We start from the raw sequence: 11003 nt of genomic DNA on the forward strand, positions 1-11003 counted from the left end.
ATTCTGAACACCTCACACCTCACAATATTATTTTTAGTCCTAAAATTTGCACCGAGGTCGCTGGATGACTAAGCTCAGCGACCCAAGTGGCCGACACAAACACCTGGCCCATCTAGGAGTGGCACTGCAGTGTCACGCAGGATGGCCCTTCCAAAAAACACTCCCCAAATAGCACATGACGCAAAGAAAAAAAGAGGCGCAATGAGGTAGCTGTGTGACTAAGCTCAGCGACCCTAGTGGCCGACACAAACACCTGGCTCATCTAGGAGTGGCACTGCAGTGTCACGCAGGATGGCCCTTCCAAAAAACACTCCCCAAACAGCACATGACGCAAAGAAAAAAAGAGGTGCAATGAGGTAGCTGTGTGAGTAAGCTAAGCGACCCTAGTAGCCGACACAAACACCTGGCCCATCTAGGAGTGGCACTGCAGTGTCACGCAGGATGGCCCTTCCAAAAAACACTCCCCAAACAGCACATGACGCAAAGAAAAATGAAAGAAAAAAGAGGTGCAAGATGGAATTGTCCTTGGGCCCTCCCACCCACCCTTATGTTGTATAAACAGGACATGCACACTTTAACCAACCCATCATTTCAGTGACAGGGTCTGCCACACGACTGTGACTGAAATGACGGGTTGGTTTGGACCCCCACCAAAAAAGAAGCAATTAATCTCTCCTTGCACAAACTGGCTCTACAGAGGCAAGATGTCCACCTCATCATCATCCTCCGATTCATCACCGTGTACATCCCCCTCCTCACAGATCATCAATTCGTCCCCACTGGATTCCACCATCACAGCTCCCTGTGTACTTTGTGGAGGCAATTGCTGCTGGTGAATGTCTCCATGGAGGAATTGATTATAATTCATTTTAATGAACATCATCTTCTCCACATTTTCTGGAAGTAACCTCTTACGCCGATTGCTGACAAGGTGAGCGGCGGCACTAAACACTCTTTTGGAGTACACACTTGTGGGAGGGCAACTTAGGTAGAATAAAGCCAGTTTGTGCAAGGGCCTCCAAATTGCCTCTTTTTCCTGCCAGTATACGTACGGACTGTTTGACGTGCCTACTTGGATGCGGTCACTCATATAATCCTCCACCATTCTTTCAATGGTGAGAGAATCATATGCAGTGACAGTAGACGACATGTCCGTAATCGTTGTCAGGTCCTTCAGTCCGGACCAGATGTCAGCATCAGCAGTCGCTCCAGACTGCCCTGCATCACCGCCAGCGGGTGGGCTCGGAATTCTGAGCCTTTTCCTCGCACCCCCAGTTGCGGGAGAATGTGAAGGAGGAGATGTTGACAGGTCGCGTTCCGCTTGACTTGACAATTTTCTCACCAGCAGTTCTTTGAACCCCTGCAGACTTGTGTCTGCCGGAAAGAGAGATACAACGTAGGTTTTAAATCTAGGATCGAGCACGGTGGCCAAAATGTAGTGCTCTGATTTCAACAGATTGACCACCCGTGAATCCTTGTTAAGCGAATTAAGGGCTCCATCCACAAGTCCCACATGCCTAGCGGAATCGCTCAGTGTTAGCTCCTCCTTCAATGTCTCCAGCTTCTTCTGCAAAAGCCTGATGAGGGGAATGACCTGACTCAGGCTGGCAGTGTCTGAACTGACTTCACGTGTGGCAAGTTCAAAAGGTTGCAGAACCTTGCACAACGTTGAAATCATTCTCCACTGCGCTTGAGACAGGTGCATTCCACCTCCTATATCGTGGTCAGTTGTATAGGCTTGAATGCAGAGCCGGCCATAGGCATAGGCAAACTAGGCAATTGCCTAGGGCATTTGATATGCTTAGGGGCATCAGCAGCTTCTGCTGATTAAAATGATATGCGGCATGCCTATATTCTGTGTGTAGCATTTCATATGCAGATACAGCCACAGTCTCACACAGTATATAGGCATGCTGCATAGAATTTTAATCAGCAGAAGCTGTTTGTGCATCCTAGCCACACAGCAATGCAAATAAGATGCATTTTCATAAAAAAAGGTGCCCGGCATTAGAATTGAGGCAAGATTTATGAGGACACATCTGTATCCAAGCAGAGGCAGAGGTCACAGTGTTAGTGGAAGTGTGAGTGCTGTGTACATGTGAGTGGTTTGGTTGTGCAGTAGTGTTCGGAATATGTGTAAGGAGCATTATGTGTGTCATGCAAAAATGCATTAATAATGTGCAACATATGTGTAAGGGGCACTATGTGTGTCATTATGTGTATAAGGGCATTAATAATGTGCGGCATATGTGTAACAGGGTATTACTGTATGTGTATCATTATGTGTATAGGGGCACTAATAATGTGCAGCAAATGTGTAGGGGGCACTATGTGTATCAATATGTGTATAAGGGCATTAATAATGTGAGGCATATGTGTAAGGGACATTATGTGTAAAAGGGCATTAATAAAGGTTGTCATAATGTGTAAGGCGCATTATGTTTAAGGACATTATTAATGTGTCTCATATGTGAAAGGGGCATTACTGTGTGGAATTATGTGTATAAACGCATTACTAATGTGTGGCATTATGTGTATAAGGTGCTCTACAATGTGGCATTGCGTATAGAAAGGGCACTACTGTGTCGTCTAATGTGAATAAAGAGCAATAGGGTGTGGTGTAATGTGAATAAGGAGCAATTCAGTGTGATGTAATGTGAATAAGGGGCTCTACTGTGAGGAGTAACGTTTATAAGGTAAAGTGATACTACTGTGGGATGTAATATGAATTATGGACACTATCGCATGATCAAATGTGAATAAAGTTGCAGTACTGTGTGGTGTAACTGGAATTGGGGTTACTATTGTGTGGCCATGTCCCTTGTCAGCAAAAACACACCCCTTTTTGGGCTGTGCGCCAAATGTGCGAACTGTTCCTATTTAAAATATAGGGGGTACAAATACCAAAATAAGGACTGCTATGGGTGAGGGGTGATGGTGCTGGGAAAGAGGTGCAAGGTCAGAGGCGGAACCAGCGGTGGTGCTAGGGGGCACCAGCCAAAATCTTGCCTAGGGCATCATATTGGTTAGGGCTGGCTCTGCTTGAATGGCCTTTTGCTGCTCCTCCAACCTCTGAAGCATATAGAGGGTTGAATTCCACCTCGTTACCACTTCTTGCTTCAGATGATGGCAGGGCAGGTTCAGGCGTTTTTGGTGTTGCTCCAGTCTTCTGTACGTGGTGCCTGTACGCCGAAAGTGTCCCGCAATTCTTCTGGCCACCGACAGCATCTCTTGCACGCCCCTCTCGTTTTTTAAATAATTCTGCACCACCAAATTCAAGGTATGTGCAAAACATGGGATGTGCTGGAATTTGCCCATATTTAATGCACACACAATATTGCTGGCATTGTCCGATGCCACAAATCCACAGGAGAGTCCAATTGGGGTATGCCATTCTGCGATGATCTTCCTCAGTTGCCGTAAGAGGTTTTTAGCTGTGTGCGTATTCTGGAAAGCGGTGATACAAAGCGTAGCCTGCCTAGGAAAGAGTTGGCGTTTGCGAGATGCTGCTACTGGTGCCGCCGCTGCTGTTCTTGCGGCGGGAGTCAATACATCTACCCAGTGGGCTGTCACAGTCATATAGTCCAGAGTCTGCCCTGCTCCACTTGTCCACATGTCCGTGGTTAAGTGGACATTGGGTACAACTGCATTTTTTAGGACACTGGTGAGTCTTTTTCTGAGGTCTGTGTACATTTTCGGTATCGCCTGCCTAGAGAAATGGAACCTAGATGGTATTTGGTACCGGGGACACAGTACCTCAAACAAGTCTATAGTTGGCTCTGCAGTAATGATGGATACCGGAACCACGTTTCTCACCGCCCAGGATGCCAAGGCCTCAGTTATCCGCTTTGCAGCAGGATGACTGCTGTGATATTTCATCTTCCTCGCAAAGGACTGTTGGACAGTCAATTGCTTGGTGGAAGTAGTAAAAGTGGTCTTACGACTTCCCCTCTGGGATGACCATCGACTCCCAGCAGCAATAACAGCAGCGCCAGCAGCAGTAGGCGTTACACGCAAGGATGCATCGGAGGAATTCCAGGCAGGAGAGGACTCGTCAGAATTGCCAGGGACATGGCCTGCAGGACTATTGGCATTCCTGGGGAAGGAGGAAATTGACACTGAGGGAGTTGGTGGGGTGGTTTGCGTGAGCTTGGTTACAAGAGGAAGGGATTTACTGGTCAGTGGACTGCTTCCGCTGTCGCCCAAAGTTTTTGAACTTGTCACTGACTTATGATGAATGCGCTGCAGGTGACGTATAAGGGAGGATGTTCCGAGGTGGTTAACGTCCTTACCCCTACTTATTACAGCTTGACAAAGGCAACACACGGCTTGACAAATGTTGTCCGCATTTCTGTTGAAATACTTCCACACCGAAGAGCTGATTTTTTTGGTATTTTCACCAGGCATGTCAATGGCCATATTCCTCCCACGGAATACAGGTGTCTCCCCGGGTGCCTGACTTAAACAAACCACCTCACCATCAGAATCCTCCTTGTCAATTTCCTCCCCAGCGCCAGCAACACCCATTTCCTCCTCATCCTGGTGTACTTCAACACTGACATCTTCAATCTGACTATCAGGAACTGGACTGCGGGTGCTCCTTCCAGCACTTGCAGGGGGCGTGCAAATGGTGGAAGGCGCATGCTCTTCACGTCCAGTGTTGGGAAGGTCAGGCATCGCAACCGACACAATTGGACTCTCCTTGTGGATTTGTGATTTCGAAGAACGCACAGTTCTTTGCTGTGCTTTTGCCAGCTTAAGTCTTTTCATTTTTCTAGCGAGAGGCTGAGTGCTTCCATCCTCATGTGAAGCTGAACCACTAGCCATGAACATAGGCCAGGGCCTCAGCCGTTCCTTGCCACTCCGTGTGGTAAATGGCATATTGGCAAGTTTACGCTTCTCCTCCGACGATTTTATTTTAGATTTTTGAGTCCTTTTTTTACTGATATTTTGTGTTTTGGATTTTACATGCTCTGTACTATGACATTGGGCATCGGCCTTGGCAGACGACGTTGATGGAATTTCATCATCTCGGCCATGACTAGTGGCAGCAGCTTCAGCACGAGGTGGAAGTGGATCTTGATCTTTCCCTATTTTTAGAACCTCAGCATTTTTGTTCTCCATATTTTAATAGGCACAACTAAAAGGCACCTCAGGTAAACAATGGAGATGGATGGATACTAGTATACTTATGGATGACGAGTGACTGACGACACAGAGGTAGCTACAGCCGTGGACTACCATACTGCGTCTGCTAGTATAGAGATGATAATGATATAAAAAATATATATATATCACTACTGCAGGTATATATAATATAATGACGGACCTGCTGGACACTGTCAGCAGACACCTAAACTACTAGTATGAAGAAGATAGAAAAAAAAAACCCACCACAGGTAGGTATACAATTATGGACGAGCACTGACGACACAGAGGTAGCTACAGCCGTGGACTACCGTACTGCGTCTGCTAGTATAGAGATGATAATGATATAAAATATATATATATATCACTACTGCAGGTATATATAACATAATGACGGACCTGCTGGACACTGTCAGCAGACTCCTAAACTACTAGTATGAAGAAGATAGAAAAAAAAACCCCACCACAGGTAGGTATACAATTATGGACGAGCACTGACGACACAGAGGTAGCTACAGCCGTGGACTACCGTACTGCGTCTGCTAGTATAGAGATGATAATGATATAAAAAATATATATATCACTACTGCAGGTATATATAATATAATGACGGACCTGCTGGACACTGTCAGCAGACTCCTAAACTACTAGTATGAAGAAGATAGAAAAAAAAACCCCACCACAGGTAGGTATACAATTATGGACGAGCACTGACGACACAGAGGTAGCTACAGCCGTGGACTACCGTACTGCGCCTGCTAGTATAGAGATGATAATGATATAAAAAATATATATATATCACTACTGCAGGTATATATAATATAATGACGGACCTGCTGAACACTGTCAGCAGACTCCTAAACTACTAGTATGAAGAAGATAGAAAAAAAAACCCCACCACAGGTAGGTATACAATTATGGACGAGCACTGACGACACAGAGGTAGCTACAGCCGTGGACTACCGTACTGCGTCTGCTAGTATAGAGATGATAATGATATAAAAAAAATATATATATCACTACTGCAGGTATATATAATATAATGACGGACCTGCTGGACACTGTCAGCAGACTCCTAAACTACTAGTATGAAGAAGATAGAAAAAAAAAACCCCACCACAGGTAGGTATACAATTATGGACGAGCACTGACGACACAGAGGTAGCCACAGCCGTGGACTACCGTACTGCGTCTGCTAATATAGAGATGATAAAGATGATAGAGATGAACAAAAAAAATATAACACTACTGCAGGTAAATATTTATATAATATAATGAATGACGGACCTGCTGGACACTGTCAGCAGAATGCATTTATAGAATAAAAAAAAAAACACCACAGGAGTGTTTAACTTTTTCAGGCAGACAATATACTGGTGGTCACTGGTCAGTCACACTGGCAGCAAAAGTGTGCACTGTACTCCTGCTATAACTGCACCCCAGTCTCCCCCACAATTCAGCTGTGTGAGCAGTGAGCACTCAGCACAGTCAGATATACATAGATATATCATGCAGCACACTGAGGCTGAGCACAGATATGGTATGGAGCGTTTTTTTCAGGCAGAGAACGGATTAAAAAAAACTAGCAAAACTCTGCACTGACTGTACTCCTCCTAACAGCTCTCCCCAATCCTCCCCACAATAAGCTAAGCAGCAATCAGATCAACTAACTACTAACAGTAACTATAAACGGAGAGGACGCCAGCCACGTCCTCTCCCTATCAATCTCAATGCACGTGTGAAAATGGCGGCGACGCGCGGCTCCTTATATAGAATCCGAGTCTCGCGATAGAATCCGAGCCTCGCGAGAATCCGACAGCGGGATGATGACGTTCGGGCGCGCTCGGGTTAACCGAGCAAGGCGGGAAGATCCGAGTCTGCCTCGGACCCGTGTAAAAAGGCTGAAGTTCGGGGGGGTTCGGATTCCGAGGAACCGAACCCGCTCATCTCTAGTCCATATTAGCATGCACTGCTATGGAGCGGGGTGATGTATCGGCCATCGGGCAGCTCGGTGGCGGGTCGCCAAGTGTGTAGGGCCCTTAACTCAATTTGTACAGTCTGAAGGTTTGGCTAGGGTCAAAATTACCTACTCTCCTGGAACAGCTGGGAGACTCCTAAAAATCATGTGGAACTCTCGTCTGCCTGGAAAAGTGGACAAGTCTCCCTAAACTGGCTTCCATTCACTCACACCCCCACGCAGCCGCCTACACTCCCTTGAAATCCGCTCACACATTCCTGCAGCCGCCTGCTTACCTAGCAAAGTGGGTGGGACGATGATGCAATTTGCTCTGAAACACATCATCGTAGCCCCACATTCTGCTTTACAATGTTAATCTGGGCATTGTATAGTGGGGGAGGGGCCATGATGATGTTATAGCACTTCCACGCTCCCGCACTGCTTGCCCATGATGAAGTCATACCGCCTATTGTGTCAATCTTGCTTTCCCCTCCCAGACGGGGCAGCCAGAAAGTCAGCAAGTACTGTATGGATAGGTTGAGAGGAAGGATGGCAGGTCAAAGGATTGCTGAATCTTAAATTCATGTTTTTATCATTATTATTATTATTATTATTATTATCATATTTTATATATAAGATGCCACAAATTGTCCACATCACTGTATAAGTGGTAGACATGGAATATAACAGAATTACAGTGCATAAGTAAAATGTACAAAAGTTATCTATAGCATAAAAGGTTAACGTAAAAGGCTTATTAAATGCTATACAGAATGTTAGTACATAATCTAAAAGTGCACGGAATGCAGGAAACTTTCAATTGGTTTTGAATATGATATCTTAATTTCTTGGAATATAGGAGCCTTCAGTTTATTAATGGTTATTGGTCGATGTTTGTAGACCTCAGCTTTTAGTTGGCCCCCTTTGGATGTGTAGAGGGTTTTCGTGAAGCTGATGAGGTTTGTTTTCCAACAAGTAACAAAAATTCTGCTTGTTAACAAAGACAGACATATAAAAATGAGCTTATTCAAGAAGTTGCAGCGATAACGCTGTAAATGACCTGACGAGTGATATGAAACTATGGAAATTGACTACTAATATGTATCGTGAATGAAGGCAACCATCTGGATGACATAATTTTCAAAACCAAATGAAAATAAACTGTATTCCATAAACTTGATAAGTTAATGGATGCAATTTCAACTAAATCCCATGGCAGACAGAAGAGTTTGGCCGAAGACATGTCAGACAGACAGGAAGCTAATGGTCTTTTTAGTATAACAGCAATTCAGCATAAGATACAGTATGACAGGGATACACGAGGAAGACGAAGAGAGGATAAACATCTCTACTTAGTATAAAATAAAGTCCCTGGTAGGCTTCTGTCTGTTTGTTCTGGCTAATTTGGAGAACCACTGTATGGAGTTTTCTGTGTTTCTCCCAATTCTATAGAGCATTTGTTGCGCAAATCTAAGGTATATGAAACATTAATCTACAGTATGACAAAAAGGAACAGAGTAGTGATGATTTTAGTGATTGACTTTATTTTATACTTTGTAGAGATTGATAAGTATAATATGGTTTCTCCAGAAAAACTGATGTAAGTCCTCCTGATATAAAATTAGGTATGGAAGGCAATAGTGAAGAACAACCCGTCAGAAGATGGGGGAGGCGATGAACGGAAGTGCATACGTTGTTGGCTGGCGTGAGAGTATACATATCGCTTGCCCATATTAAATGTATCTGTTGCATAAACACATCTCTATTTGAGGAGCCCTTTAATTACAATTTAAATATTGGATTACCATTATGCCGAGATGGAAAGCGAATATACTGTATCCTGGCTGTGGCACTGTAGCTTCAGACCTACTCAGCGCGTGCGATCACTTCAGACTATTCAGTTCCTGTTTTGATGTCACAAACACGACCTGCGTTCGCCCAGCCACACCTGCGTTTTTCCTGGCACGCCTGCTTTTTTACAAGCACTCCCTGTCAGTTGACACCAAGAAACGCCGATTTCATGTCAATCACTCTGTGGCCAGCAGTGCGACTGAAAAGCTTCGCTAGACTTTGTGTGAATCTACACCGTTCGTTGTAATAAAACGAAGCATGTGGGCATTGCGCCGCATACGCATGCGCAGAAGTGACAATTTTTTTGCCTGATTGCTGCGCAGCAAACTAAAGCAGCTAGCGATCTACTCAGAATGACCCCCTATGTACTAAGCCTTGGAGGGAGATAACGTACTAACCAATTGGCTCTAAAGTGCCATGTTACAGGCTGTGTTTGAAAAAAGACGGGAGCTGGTTGGATGGTACTTTATCTCTGTCCACTTTATCTCTCTCCAAGACATAGTACATAGACCCCAATTATACTATAACATTTATACTGCAATATAGAAATAATGATATTTTTGATTCTTTGTATATGATACAGAGTGCAACTTTTGTTGCCATATTACTAATTTTTTTTATCATATTAAATCAGAAATAAAAAATAAATACATATATTCAAACAGAATGTTGTTTTTTACTCTTCAGTGAGCACTTCTAGTTAGTACATGTTTCTTTTCAAAAATAAAACGTGGTTTGCTTTAGGGAATTTTGAACATAATTTGAAAACACAAATAAATGCATTTGAAAACATTTCTCTTTGCAAAACAAATATATAAACAAGTATTAGCCTTTATAATGTTGACTAGAAAATTCAGAAGATGAGTGTCTCCATTGAAGTAACCCTGTGGCACATACATTCATTTGACATATACTCATTGAAAGTAATGAGAAAACTTCTGACAGTTTTTAAAATATGAACTGTGAAGATGAATATGGAGATGATCTATCTATCTATCTATCTATCTATCTATCTATCTATCTATCTATCTATATACTAGAGATGAGCAGGCTGGATTCCAAGGAATCCAAACTGCTCCTAACACCGGGGATCAAAGTTGGGTCTGGCTTGGGTGTACCCACCAGACATGGATCCCAGATCAACACCAAACATCATTCTCCTGGCGTCAGATTCTCGCAGGACTTTGATTCTATATAAGGTGTCGTGGCTGGGATTTGGTGCCATTTCACTGTGATGCATGCTGCTGAATGCTGTGCTGTACTCTGCCGTATTGGCTGTGCTGAGACTCCATACCCCCAAGTGGCTCGGCTCACTCTAACTTACTGCATGGGGGCACGCTGCTGTATGCTGCACTCTACTCTGCTGTATTGGTGGTGTCCAGAGACTCCAAAACTCAATAGTGGCTGTGCTCTGTATAGTGACTGTGTACGAGGGGCACAATGCACGCTGTTGTATTCTGAGCTGTGCTCTGCTTTATTGACTGATCTTTATATAGTGACTGTGTATGTGGGCATACTGCATGCTGTACACTGCTGTATGCTGCACTGTACTTAGCTGTGGTGGCTGTGCTGTATCCAGAGACTCCAGACTCTCAAGTGGCTTTTCTCTGTACAGTAACTGTGTTAGGGGCACACTGCTGTATGCTGTGCTGTACTCTACTGTAAATTGTACTGTTTGGTGCACTTTATTATTATTATTATTATTATTATTATTATTATTAGCATCCTTAATTTATATGGTGCTACAAAGGATCCGAAGCGCCCATTACACAGTACATAATCAAATGCGCAAACAAAAAAACTTTACCTTAGTGTGCTTTGTTCATGTGCATCTATAAGCCCCATTACCCATGCAGGTTGAACCAAGCTGTAGGTTCGAAAACAGAAAGTTTTTACCTGGCACGCCTGCGTTTTTTAGCACACTCCCTGAAAATGGCCAGTTTCCGCCCAGAAACACCCACTTCCTGTCAATCACACTACGATCAGCAGAGCGATTGAAAAGCTTTGTTCGCCCGTGAGTAAAATAGCATAGTTTTGTGTAAATTTG

Source organism: Pseudophryne corroboree, chromosome 1 (assembly GCF_028390025.1).
Source record: "Pseudophryne corroboree isolate aPseCor3 chromosome 1, aPseCor3.hap2, whole genome shotgun sequence".
Taxonomy (NCBI): domain Eukaryota; kingdom Metazoa; phylum Chordata; class Amphibia; order Anura; family Myobatrachidae; genus Pseudophryne; species Pseudophryne corroboree.